Here is a 13,874-nt window from a genome sequence, read left to right as displayed (position 1 = left end):
TGGTATTCCCAGGCGGTCTCCCATCCAAGTACTAACCAGGCCCGACCCTGCTTAGCCTCCAAGATCGGACGAGATCGGGCGTTCTCAGGGTAGTATGGCCGTAAGCCGTGATCATTCTCAAAATCATGCATTTTATAGATACATAGTAAAGTAAGTACTTATAGATTAAGTAAGTAAGTAAGTAAGTAAGTAAGTAAGTAAGTAAGTAAGTAAGTAAGTAAGTAAGTAAGTAAGTAAGTAAGTAAGTAAGTAAGTAAGTAAGTAAGTAAGTAAGTAAGTAAGTAAATAAATAAAAAAATAAATACATAAATAAATAAATAAATAAAGCTTACAGCACCCGGTATTCCCAGGCGGTTTCCCATTCAAGTACTAACCAGGGCCCTGCTTAGCTTCCGAGATCGGACGAGATCGGGAGTTCTCAGGGTAGTATGGCCGTAAACCGTGATCACTCTCAAAATCGTGCATTTTATATATAATGCTACGGATGACGCCAATATAGGTTGGAAACACGGGTTATAATTTCAATGTCGGAGTTTAAACTCGGTTTGCAGTTTCCGAATGCCATACGTAATGGGTGTTGTAAGTAAGGAAGTAAGGAAGTAAGGAAGTAAGTAAGTAAGTAAGTAAGTAAGTAAGTAAGTAAGTAAGTAAGTAAGTAAGTAAGTAAGTAAGTAAGTAAGTAAGTAAGTAAGTAAGTAAGTAAGTAAGTAAGTAAGTAAATAAATAAATAAATAAATAAATAAATAAATAAATAAATAAATAAAGCTTACAGCACCTGGTATTCCCAGGCGGTCTCCCATCCAAGTACTAACCAGGCCCGACCGTGCTTAGCTTCCGAGATCGGACGAGATCGGGCGTTCTCAGGGTAGTATGGCCGTAAGCCGTGATCACACTCAAAATCGGGCATTTTATATATAATGCTACGGATGACGCCACTATATAGGTTGGAAACTCTGGTTATAATTTCAATGTCGGAGTTTAAACTCGGGTTGCAGTTTCCGAATGCCATACGTAATGGGTGTTGTCAAAATTTGCTTTAACAATTGAAGTGGGGGGAAAATAAATAAATAAATAAATAAATAAATAAATGAGTAAGTAAGTAAGTAAGTAAGTAAATAAATAAATAAATAAATAAATAAATAAATAAATAAATAAATAAATAAATAAATAAATAAATAAATAAATAAATAAATAAATAAATAAATAAAGCTTACAGCACCTGGTATTCCCAGGCGGTCTCCCATCCAAGTACTAACCAGGCCCGACCCTGCTTAGCTTCCGAGATCGGACGAGATCGGGCGTTCTCAGGGTAGTATGGCCGTAAGCCGTGATCACACTCAAAATCGTAAATTTTATATATAATGCTACGGATGACGCCACTATATAGGTTGGAAACTCGGGTTATAATTTCAATGTCGGAGTTTAAACTCGGGTTGCAGTTTCCGAATGCCATACGTAATGGGTGTTGTAAGTAAGTAAGTAAGTAAGTAAGTAAGTAAGTAAGTAAGTAAGTAAATAAATAAATAAATAAATAAATAAATAAATAAATAAATAAATAAATAAATAAATAAATAAATAAATAAATAAATAAATAAATAAATAAAGCTTACAGCACCTGGTATTCCCAGGCGGTCTCCCATCCAAGTACTAACCAGGCCCGACCCTGCTTAGCTTCCGAGATCGGACGAGATCGGGCGTTCTCAGGGTAGTATGGCCGTAAGCCGTGATCACACTCAAAATCGTAAATTTTATATATAATGCTACGGATGACGCCACTATATAGGTTGGAAACTCGGGTTATAATTTCAATGCCGGAGTTTAAACTCGGGTTGCAGTTTCCGAATGCCATACGTAATGGGTGTTGTAAGTAAGTAAGTAAGTAAGTAAGTAAGTAAGTAAATAAATAAATAAATAAATAAATAAATAAATAAATAAATAAATAAATAAATAAATAAATAAATAAATAAATAAAGCTTACAGCACCTGGTATTCCCAGGCGGTCTCCCATCCAAGTACTAACCAGGCCCGACCCTGCTTAGCTTACGAGATCGGACGAGATCGGGCGTTCTCAGGGTAGTATGGCCGTAAGCCGTGATCATTCTCAAAATCATGCATTCTATAGATACAATCGACCCTGAAAGGGCGTTTCATGGAAACATGGTTATCATGAAAAGTTATTGACAGCTTTTTATGTGGTAGCACAAATTTGCCATTACGACCTGCATTTTGCTGTATATGTCATGAAAATTGGAAAAACCCTACATGTAAGCGCAATGTGTTGTTTTGGTTTCTTTTACAAAGAAAAACTGCTGCTTTGAGTTCACAGGGAGCCAGCCTCTTTATTCACTGTACATAGTCTGCTCTCTAGCGGTAAAAGACGTGAACTACAATGCTTCGGATGACGCCACACAATATAGGTTGGAAACTCGGGTTATAATTTCAATGTCGGAGTTTAAACTCGGCTTGCAGTTTCCGAATGCCATACGTAATGGGTGTAGTTAGTAATTAAGTAATTAAGTAATTAAGTAATTAAGTAATTAAGTAATTAAGTAAGTAAGTAAGTAAGTAAGTAAGTAAGTAAGTAAGTAAGTAAGTAAGTAAGTAAGTAAGTAAATAAATAAATAAAGCTTACAAATAAGTAAAGCTTACTTACTTATATTATTCCAGAATGAAAATTTTATTATAACCCCAATCTACAACTCCCCCCCCCACTAACACCCCACCCCCCGCCCACACACACACCGCCACCCCACCCCCACTGCCACACCCACCCCCAAAAACCACCAAAACCCCCACCCCATGATCCAACCCTCACCCCCACACCCAAAACACCCACACCCACACCCACACAACACCCCATCTCAGGTCCACAGGGCTCATATTTTGGGAATTGTAGAAAAAAATCTACTGTAATATTTTGGAATTAAAACTTACCCTTCAGGGCGAAGTAATTCAAGATGCTCATTGTTTGTTAAACTTGAAAATTTGGGCAGTTGGAGGTCACGTCTATAGATTAGTATTTTCGCGCCAACCGGAAACAAGCTCTGCTGGTGCGCAGGCGCAGAAGAGCCAGGGACGGGTGAGGGAGCATGCATTTAATTACGAAGCGCTTTGCCATTATCAATGTATTGCAGACTTACACGAGAAACTAACCGCTCCCTAGAAAACAAAATGTCGGACCAGAAGCGGCAGAAGTTGCGAGAAATTATGCACAAAATCGTCTTTTTACAGCTTGAAAACATGGTATTATGGCAGGGCAAGTTCGGGCAAGTGAGGAAAAATTCTACTTGCCCGTCTGCCATCGCTACTTGCCCCGGGCAATCGGGCAATCGTTAGTTTCGAGCCCTGACTGCACTCCATGAGCGCCTAGCAGAACAAATGAACCAGCTACTAAAAGTTGGAACTCACCCCGAATGGTTAACTGAAGGACGCACAATCCTGATCCTGAAGGATCCCACAAAGGGTACAGTCCCATCCAACTATCGGCCAATAACCTGTCTCCCTACAACATGGAAGATCATGTCAGGCATCATAGCGGCTAAGATAAGTGTACACATGGCTCAATACATGAGCACAACACAGAAAGGCATAGGCAGCAATACCAGAGGAGCCAAACACCAGCTGCTGGTTGACGGTACAGTCGCCCGAGACTGCAAGACTCGACACACCAACCTGTGCACTGCCTGGATTGATTACAAGAAAGCCTACGACTCCATGCCACACTCATGGATCACTGAATGCTTGGAACTGTACAACATCAACAGGAACCTGAGAGCCTTCATTGCAAACTCGATGGGACTGTGGAAAACAGCCCTTGAGGCCAATTACAAGCCAATTGCACAAGTCTCCATCAAATGTGGCATATACCAAGGAGATGCTCTGTCCCCACTGCTGTTCTGCATAGGTCTGAACCCCCTTAGCCAAATAATCAACAAGACTGGCTACGGATACCGACTCAAAAATGGGGCCACCATCAGTCACCTCCTATACATGGATGACATAAAGTTGTATGCCAAGAGCGAGCGAGACATCGATTCACTGATCCACACAACCAGGATCTACAGCACAGACATTGGAATGTCATTCGGACTAGAGAAGTGCGGTCGCATGGTGACAAAGAGAGGGAAGGTAGTCCATACAGAAGGGGTCTCACTCCCAGAAGGAACAATAACAGACATTGAGGACAGCTACAAGTACCTTGGTATCCAACAAGGAAATGGCAACCTCGATGAAGCCACAAGGAGAGGAGCCACAGCCAAATACCTACAACGAGTAAGGCAAGTCCTCAGAAGTCAGCTAAATGGCAAGAACAAGATCCGGGCAATAAACAGCTACGCCCTGCCAGTCATCAGATACCCTGCAGGAATAATAAGCTGGCCAAAGGAAGAGACGCAAACCACAGATGTCAAGACACGGAAGCTCCTAACCATGCACGGAGGGTTCCACCCTAAGTCCAGCACCCTGAGACTGTACACTAGCCGTAAAGAAGGAGGCCGAGGACTACTGAGTGTGAGAGCCACTGTTCGGGATGAAACAGCCAAGATCCATGAGTACATCAAGGAAAAGGCCCGAACGGATGACGTGCTCAGTGAATGTCTCAGACAATGGCAGACAGAGGAAGAGTGGCTAGAGACACCATCATGGGAGGACAAACCCCTACATGGGATGTACCATCGGCAGATAAGTGAAGTGGCTGACATCAAGAGATCCTACCAATGGCTGGAAAAAGCTGGACTGAAGGACAGCACAGAGGCACTCATCATGGCTGCACAGGAACAGGCTCTGAACACCAGAGCAATAGAGGCCAAGATCTACCACACCAGACAAGACCCAAGGTGTAGGCTGTGCAAAGAGGCCCCTGAGACAGTCCAGCACATAACAGCAGGGTGTAAGATGCTAGCAGGGAAAGCATACATGGAACGTCATAACCAAGTGGCTGGCATAGTGTACAGGAACATCTGTGCAGAGTATGGACTGGAAGCCCCAAGTTCAAAGTGGGAAGCACCCCCTAAGGTGGCAGAGAACGGGCGAGCCAAGATCCTGTGGGACTTCCAGATCCAGACTGACAAGATGGTGATGGCGAACCAACCGGACATTGTGGTGGTGGACAAACAGCAGAAGAAGGCCGTTGTAGTGGATGTAGCAATACCAAGCGATGGCAACATCAGGAAAAAAGAACTTGAGAAGCTAGAGAAATACCAGGGCCTCAAAGAAGAGCTTGAGAAGGCCTGGAAAGTGAAGGCCTCGGTGGTGCCCGTGGTCATTGGGGCACTTGGGGCAGTGACCCCCAAACTGGAGGAGTGGCTACAGCAGATTCCAGGAACAACATCAGACATCTCAGTCCAGAAGAGTGCAGTGCTAGGAACAGCCAAAATACTGCGCAGAACCCTCAAGCTCCCAGGCCTCTGGTAGAGGACCCGAGCTTGGAGTGGGAGACCACCCGCGGAGGGTGAGAGGGGAATTTTTTATACAAAAGCAACTTAAACAACTTCACAGCATGTTACGGTATTCCGCCAATATTTTGTCCTTATTGCTTTTTTTTGAAGAATGAAGATTGGATCTGTGTTTGTTTTGTATGTATTGCCCCACACCGCCACACAGTACATAATGTATGGGAGTATGAAGGAGCAGTACAAGGAATATAATGACTGATTTATATAATACTGCTAGTGATTTTGAAATGTTTGATTTGATATACATTATACGTGGTTTCCAACTTAATTTATTATCTATAAGCACTCCAAGAAATTTTACTTCATTTACTCTTTCTATTTCTATATTTTTTATTGTAAGAATTTTGTCTGTTGGTCGGACGGTTTCCAAATATAATACTTTTTTTACTTAAATTTAGTGTTAGTTTTTGTATCAAACCAACTCTGTAATTTTTCCATTTCAATACCCACAGTATCCATTAATTGATCCAGGTCCTCCCCACTGCAAAGCAGGTTTGTGTCATCTGCAAAAAGTACAGCCTTGAGTAACCTGGAGACCTTGCATATATCATTGACATACAAAATAAATAACAAGGGGTCTAATATCGAGCCCTGAGGAACACCACACTTTACCTGTTTTAGTTTTGATTTACAGTCCATAAGTTGCACATATTGATTCCTGTTTGATAAATAACTGTTTAACCAAGTGAGTGACATACCTTGTATCCCATATCTTTCAAGTTTTGTTAACAGTATTTAATAATTTACAGTATCAAAAGCTTTCTTAAGCTCCAAGAAAACACCTACAACAGTCTATTTTCAATAGCTGTTGTTATTTAAGCTACAAAATCTAACAAAGCTAGTGTGGTGGTCCTATTTTTCCGAAATCCATACTGTTGGTCACACAGAATATTTTGTTTTGTAATAAAATCATCAAGCCTTTTATAAAATATTTTTTCTAATATTTTAGAGAATTGTGGGAGTAGAGATATTGGCCTATAATTTGTACCCAGCTTTATATATCGGGATAATTTTAGCAGTTACTCATTTCACTTGGAAAAACACCATTTGTCAGAGATTGGTTGCAGATATGTGTAAGGGGTTTCACTACACATTCAATGATACTTTTAACAAGGGACATCTATCCCGTTACAGTCGGTTGACTTTTTACCTTTTAAATTCTCTAACAATTTCTATTATTTCCTTCTCATTCGTTCCCATTAGAACCATACGTTCGGCTATGGGTACATCCTTAAGTAGGTCACTTGTACTCCCTTTTTTTGCTACTTCCTCTGCCAAAGTAGGCCCAATACCAACATAGTAATCATTGAACTTGTCATGATGTCAGGGTTTTGTAGATCGTTTTGTTTTGTCATGTCCCTTGTGTGTTCACTTCCTGTTTTATTTTGCACAGAGTATGGCTCCTTCCCCTGCACAACCGTCCGCTTGACCTCCCCGGGATGACAACCACATACACCTGTGTCATCAGCCCTGATTGTCTGCACCTGTGTTCACCCTTCCCCCGTAGATCTATTTAGCCCGCATCGTCCCATCACCTTGCGCCAGTGCGTCTTGTTTACCATGACCACCAGCGAATCCATAGCCACAGCTATCTCCCGAACCTTGCCTGTGTGTTCTTGCCTTGTTTTTTCCCTCCGTGTGAGGCGTCTTTTGTTTGCTGTTCCCGGCCCGTTTTTTCCCTCAAGTAGAGGCGCTTTTGGTTATCCCCTTTTTCCTCGGGTTGAGGCACTTTTTGTTGCCACTTTTTCCCTCCTTGCGAGGCGCCTTTGGTTCGGAGCGGCCATCCACAGAGACAATAAAGCCAGTGAGTTATCCAACTCTGCGTTCGAGTCCTCTCCCTGCTCTGTCCGTGACAGAACTCCTCTGCAATCACAGTAAGCTCATTCATAGTTATGTAGTAAGAAGGATATCCTGGCTTTCCAGTTCTGTTTTTAATAACCTCATTTAACACTTTCCATGTTATTATTGTATTACTCTTGTTTTCCTCCAGTATCTTGCTATAGTAGTCCCTTTTACTGATTCTCATTATTTTAATCAATTTGATTTTATAGATCTTATATTTTAATTCAGCTTCCTTTGTTCTTATCTTTAATAAATCTTTGTATAGTAGGTTTTTCTTCTTGCAAGCACTTAAGATTCCCTTTGTCAGCCATGGTTTTTCCACTGAATTTAGTTTAACTGCTTTCTTTACAAGAGGACAATTTTTGTCATAAAGTTCGGATATAATGGCCATGAATGTGTTGTAGGCTTCATTTACATCACCCACATACCTTTTACCAGTCAAAAAGTCAGTTAAAAGGTCATTTTTGAATGAGTTAAATGAATTACCAGAGTTCATTCTACACATTTTAAAAGTTATAGCATCCTTTTTTTTCTTTGTACAGTCCTGGATCACTGCAAACACTGGCAGGTGGTCGCTTGAATAATTTATCAGTCTGTATTATTATTATTATTATAAATTTGAAGTTGGAGGGGAGATACCTGAGAAACCACTTACCTCTGTCTTCAGGTTTGCTGTAACAAGGGCAGCTTGGCGTCTCCACTCGCTTTTATGCGTGGTGGAGTAAAAAAAAAAGCTGTTTGGGCATAGCGTCACAACTTTATTGGTTACACAGATGGGTAAATAGATCTTTATTGTCATTGTCACATGTACAACAAAATTAAAAATGCCAAACGATCAGTGCATCTGCTAAAATAGGTTAAAAAAAAAAAGCTAAAAGTTTATATGAACTAAAAACAACACAAAAGCTCCAGCTCAGTGGCCTAGTGGTAGTGTCCACCCTGAAACTGGAAAGTTGTGCGATCAAAACCCAGCCAGGTCATACCAAACACGAATAAAATGGGACCCATTGCCGTAAACAATCACAGCAATGTGTATAAAATCCAAAAGTAGGAAACAAAGTCAATTCACTTTTTTCCGACACCACAATAAACCGTCAAGACATCAAATGTTTTACTGATTCAATACACATAAACATAATTTTTTATTTATTTAATCAAACTATATTAGTGCTGTGTTTCTGCGGTATTACTGCCGCGTCACAGGCAGTGTTTGGAAAGAAATGTTAAGGTATGGTATTAAAACTTTAAAAAAGCTTTCTGTGTCCAGTCTTATACTCAGGAGCGACTTATGTTAAATTACATAGGATGAGTTCTTGTTTTGTGAAATATATTATTGTTATTTGATATATAGTTTATATATTGTTATATGGGCCTGTGGAATAATTTGAACTGCAGCTGACGCCGAGTCCAATGTCAGCGGCACGCCGCACACGCAGCGTACTTTACATAAAGGACGACGAATTTGATCGACGGATTCAATGATTTGGAGTGACACAGATGGTTTGATAAACGTAGTATTTATGTTATAGTTATTTGAATACCTGTTAATGTTACATCAGGCCCGTTCTCAGCTCCTCGTTTGTACAAACCGGATTCGGTTGAAGTTGAGAAATTGTGTCAAATCTAAATAAAACGAAAATACAATGATTTGAAATGCACATAGGCGCCACGGCCGGAAACCAAGACTGAATGACCGTGCCCTTCGATCCCTCAGACGGCACTGCCTTAAAAACCGACATGAGTGCGTAAAGGATATCACCAAATAAGCTCAGGAAAACTTAAGAAAACCACTGTTAATAAATGCAGTTCATCTCTACATCAGTAAGTGCGGGTTAAAACTCTACCATGGAAAGCAAAAGGCGGTTATGAACAACATCCAGAAAGGCCGCCGGGATCTCTGGGCCCGAGCTCATCTAAAATGGACTGATGAACAATGAAAAAGTGTTTTGTGGTCTGAGTCCACTTTTCAAATTGTTTTTGGAAACACTGGACGTTGTGTGCTCTGGACCAAAGAGGACGCGGACCATCCGGACTGTTATCAACGCAAAGTTCAAAAGCCAACATCTGTGATGGTGTGGGGGTGCATTAGTTCCCATGGCATAGGTGACTTACATTTCTGTGAAGGCAACATAAATGCTGAAAAGTACATACAGATTTTGGAGCAACATATGCTGCCGTCCAAGCGACATCTTTCTTCATGGATGCCGCTGCTTATTTCAGAAAGATAATGCCAAGCCGCAATCTGCACGTGTTACAACAGCGTGGCTTCGAAGTAAAAGAGTCCAGGTTCTCCCCTGGCCCGCTTGCAGTCCAGACCTGTCTCCCATTGAAAATGTGTGGCGCATTATGAAGCGTAAGATACGACAGGGAAGACCCCAGACTGTTGAACAACTGAAGCGGTTCATCAAGCAAGAATGGGAAATAGTTCCACATGAGAAGCTAAAAGAATTAGTCTCCTCGCTTCCAAAACGTTTGAGTGTTATTAAAAGGAAAGGTGGTATAACGAAGTGGTAAACATGCCTTTTCCCAACTTCTACTGCATGTGTTGCAGCCATGAAATCCTAAGTTAATTATTTGAAAAATGAAATAAAGTTTGAGTTTGAGGATTAAATATGTTGTCTTTGTAGTGTATCCAACTGAATATAGGTTGAAAATGATTTTCAAATCATTGTATTTTTATTTTATTTACATTTTGCACAATTTTTCAACTTCAACCGAATCCGGCTTGTACATCCATTTATCTTTTTTCTTTTGTACGGTTGCAAGGGGCAGGCTCACTGGACCAGCCAATTATTGAAAGATAAAAACCCATTGTTGAACTGTGGGAGGACACCAACATACAGTGGTAAGCATTTGGTTTTCCGCAAAGAGCTCTCGCGCTCGTGCATGGAAGTACTGTATTTTCTGTACTATAAGCCGCTACTTTTTGCACAAGCTTTGAACCCTGCATTTTCTAGTCCAGTGCAGCTTACCAAGGAATTTTTCATGACCTTAATGATTTTGTATGATTTGTGCATATATATGGAAATTAAACATTAAAACACCTTGAGCTTATTGTCACGTGCTGCTAATATATAAACAAAACCATACTTTCACCTAATTTTATCTGGCGTGGCTTTTATTCGGCTGCGGTCTTTAGTCCAGAAACGGTATTCATGCATCTGTGGCCTTACGGACTTGGCTGGTGTGATTCACGTTCGAATTACTCCTTGAGTGGCGCTATCAGGTGGCGAATGACGGCGATGCTCCAGGAATGCCCCAGGACCCTCTGGCGCTGCAAGTGGCTCGTATTGTTCACATCCGTGTAATGTTTGGGGAAGCCAAAAATCTGCTCCATTTCACTACACCACAGTTACCGCTCATGATGACCGGAAGTCTCAATTTCCCTTGAATCATGGAGTTTGTCTTTGTTATGATGGTTCGCACCTTGTCCAGCTTTGCCACACGGCCAACTTCCAAACAATCCTGAAGATTCACTTTTTGATCCAAGGATGCGCCCACCGACCTATTCTTGCCTGGAAGGTTTCCCCAGACGTAGCGAGCTCGATGTGCGGGGCTGATAGTCACAAACAGGATTGCACTTCAGGAATCTGCAGATGTCCGTATGGTCTTTGCTCGACATGAACACCACATTTTCAAATAGCCAGAAGAAAGGCTGGTCGTCACCCTCCGACTTCAGCAGCGTCAAAATGTGGTAGAATTCAAGGAAGAGCCTTCCGGTGCCATCAAACAATTCTTTCCGCTCACAAATCTCTGACGCAATGTAGCGTTCCACGTTGATGCCAAGGTCCTTGAGCCCCAGGTATCCTGTTGCAATACCGTCACAGAGCGACAGAACCTTCAAGGGCTTGTGTCTATCTGCAGCGATGGCCGGGTAATCTGTATGAAGCTCAAACTCCATGGCGCTGTTGTTGGCAAAGTCTTGGACCTTGACGCTCCAGTCTGGCCTGAATTTGAGCTTTGCCTCGGACTGTGTTGGCTGGCAAATGTAGCAGCTCCACGGATCAATATCTTTGCGCTCACAAAAGGTTACCTCTCCCACTAGGATCTCCACGCACTCCTTGCAGAAACATGACCTCTGACCCGCCACAGCACACGGTGCAATACGACTGGTAGCCATCTTCATTGTAGCGATGCAGTGTTTCTGTGAAGTCTTTCTTGCATTTGAAACAATGACCACCTTCAAAGAATGGGTGCTGCAACAACCAACCACATCAGGCCAAACAACAATCTTCGATTTTTGTGCCTTTGTCTCGAAGCCTTTCAATTAAAGTGTCTTTTGTGTAAGTGTAGTTGCAGGAGCTTGCTCGACTCTTAAAAGCATGTTTCCTTTTCACAGGCGGCTGGTAGTCCGTGTTAGCAGAGTTATTTAAATAAAATGAGTCGTACTGTGGAGACAGAGTAAACGACGACTCACTTTGGTTTGCCAGTGCCCAATTAACACATTGGTAACACCTGGATTTTATTAAGAACATTTGTCTAACAGAAATAGTAAAAGCAGTACTTCCTGTGTAGCATCCTTCAAAATAAAACTCTCAATATACAGAGCACATATACTACTAACACCCCCACTTGCTCTTAGTATATTGGTAAATACATGCAAACTAGAAATGCAATGATTTTTCTCAAGGTAATGCATACACATTTCATAAACATGTAAATACCACCAAATTCATCATATGATAGAAACACTTTCCATAAACAAATTTGTACTCTCCAAACATAAATGCCACAAGATTCATTAACTTAGACTTTGTTGGAGGTTTTATCATGAGATCAACCACCATATATTCTGTTGGACAGTAGTCCAGCATTACTTTGCCATCGTTAACAGTTGATCTTACAAGGTGGTACTTTGTCAACATGTTTACATTGTTGTCTTTGTACAGCATTTTTAGCTAAGGCTATGGCTCCTTGATTCTCTTCATAAACCTTTGGCTGCTTGTAATGATACCCATCAACACCATCTAACAGTTGTACTAAATACAGACATTCTTGTACAGTTGAAGCCAAGGCCATGCATTCAGCTTCACACGTTGAAAGAGCTACTGTTGCTTGTCTTTTGGTTTTCCATGAAATTAAGGGACCAAATTGGCTCAAACTAACACAATAACCTGACGTACTATGTCTGTCAGTATCATGTACAGCCCAGTTTGCATTACTGAATGCTTCCAACCCAAGTAGTTCACCATCACTCTTTTTGTAACACAACATCTTTTCCTTTTTGCCCTCAGTACATGTTTTATTGTAGCCCATTGTTCTATAGTTGGTTTGGAAAGGTATTAGGAAGGTTTGCTCACGACAAAGCTTAGATCTGGTCTGGTACATGTTGATAAATAGATTAAGCTGCCAACAGCCTCTATTTTTCTTCAGATCACTCAGGGTTCCTGTGTTTTCAGAATAGTTAAGCTTAGGTTCACATGGTGTTGCTCATGGTTTACAATCTTGCATATCAAATCTGTCAAGTATTTTGTCAACATATCTTTTCTGTGACATTGTTATACAGTGATCAGTTTGATGAAAATCAATACCCAGAAAGTTGTTCAGTTTACCCAAGTCTTTCATTTTGAATTTAGCTGTGAGCATTTATTTTACATTCTTCATCACATTGTCATCACTGGCAACAATAATCAGGTCAGAGAGAGTCAGGAAGGCTGAGTCCCTCTTCAGCAGCAGTCTGAAGAGAAGCCATGCTACAGGTCTGCAGGACAGCAATGTTTGCACAAACAAGTGAAATGTTGGCGCTACTTTGGCATCTAGCTTCTCAACCTCTGATACAAGCCCCTGTTGCCTAATTACAGGGCAGTTTCCTTCACTCTCTATTCTTGACCCCCCTAGTGTTGAGGAAGTTTACAGCATCGTCATGAGCTTGAAAAACACGGCCCCTGGCCAAGACGAGATCAGAAGCATACTTATTAAGAAAATCATTCATCCAATAAAAATTCCACTGACACACATTTTCTCCTTATCATTAAAGTTTGGCATTGTACCCCAAGAACTAAAAATTGCAAAAGTCATTCCTATTTTTAAAGCTGGTGAGACAAATGAATATGGTAATTATCGACCTATATCCATTCTTCCATGCTTTTCCATGATTCTAGAAAAAATTGTTTATTCAAGATTGGGAAAGCACCTAAAAACAAACAATATTCTCTATAAACATCAATATGGTTTCCGCAAAAAATTCTCTACTGAGCATGCACTGCTTCAGCTTGTCAACCATATCTCAACAGCTCTTGACAAAAAGAATTTCGCTCTTGGTGTCTTCCTAGATTTAAGTAAAGCATTTGATACCGTCGACCATAAGATCCTCATCGCTAAGCTAGAGAGATATGGAGTGAACAATTCTGCCCTGAAATGGTTCACAAACTATCTCGCTAACAGAGAACAATATGTATATATAAATGGTTGTTCTTCGAACAGATCGAAAAAACTATCTGGGGTCCCGCAGGGCTCAATATTGGGTCCTCTATTATTTTTGGTGTACATAAATGATTTCTCCATGTCTTGTTCAAATTTTCTCCCTTTGTTATTTGCGTACGATACTAATCTTGTTGCCACCCACGATGATTTTAATTT

At 41.0% G+C, this 13,874-nt stretch overlaps 5 non-coding genes and 2 pseudogenes across 5 annotated transcripts in view; all 7 read right to left on the bottom strand.

Moving 5' to 3' along the window:
* The window catches only part of LOC133147474 (5S ribosomal RNA), a 119-nt gene extending 13 nt beyond the window's left edge, over positions 1-106 (bottom strand). The window contains exon 1 of the ribosomal RNA XR_009711789.1: positions 1-106. This exon is cut by the window's left edge and continues 13 nt beyond it. This is a non-coding gene — a ribosomal RNA (5S ribosomal RNA).
* A 219-nt stretch (positions 107-325) lies between these two features.
* On the bottom strand, positions 326-440 carry LOC133147813 (5S ribosomal RNA; annotated as a pseudogene).
* Positions 441-763: 323 nt separating this feature from the next.
* On the bottom strand, positions 764-882 carry LOC133148101 (5S ribosomal RNA). Its single transcript, XR_009712318.1, has one exon. It is a non-coding gene; the product is annotated as a 5S ribosomal RNA (ribosomal RNA).
* A 325-nt stretch (positions 883-1,207) lies between these two features.
* LOC133147721 (5S ribosomal RNA) lies at positions 1,208-1,326 on the bottom strand. Its single transcript, XR_009712026.1, has one exon. It is a non-coding gene; the product is annotated as a 5S ribosomal RNA (ribosomal RNA).
* A 277-nt stretch (positions 1,327-1,603) lies between these two features.
* Positions 1,604-1,722, bottom strand: LOC133147607 (5S ribosomal RNA). The gene has a single exon (XR_009711915.1). It is a non-coding gene; the product is annotated as a 5S ribosomal RNA (ribosomal RNA).
* A 249-nt stretch (positions 1,723-1,971) lies between these two features.
* LOC133148189 (5S ribosomal RNA) lies at positions 1,972-2,090 on the bottom strand. Its single transcript, XR_009712402.1, has one exon. It is a non-coding gene; the product is annotated as a 5S ribosomal RNA (ribosomal RNA).
* An 8,407-nt stretch (positions 2,091-10,497) lies between these two features.
* LOC133147313 (DNA (cytosine-5)-methyltransferase 3B-like) lies at positions 10,498-11,683 on the bottom strand (annotated as a pseudogene).
* Between the last annotated feature and the right edge of the window lie 2,191 nt (positions 11,684-13,874).

This window comes from Syngnathus typhle, unplaced genomic scaffold (genome assembly GCF_033458585.1).
Source record: "Syngnathus typhle isolate RoL2023-S1 ecotype Sweden unplaced genomic scaffold, RoL_Styp_1.0 HiC_scaffold_42, whole genome shotgun sequence".
Classification (NCBI taxonomy): domain Eukaryota; kingdom Metazoa; phylum Chordata; class Actinopteri; order Syngnathiformes; family Syngnathidae; genus Syngnathus; species Syngnathus typhle.
This window is presented reverse-complemented; position numbering and strand designations above follow the sequence as displayed.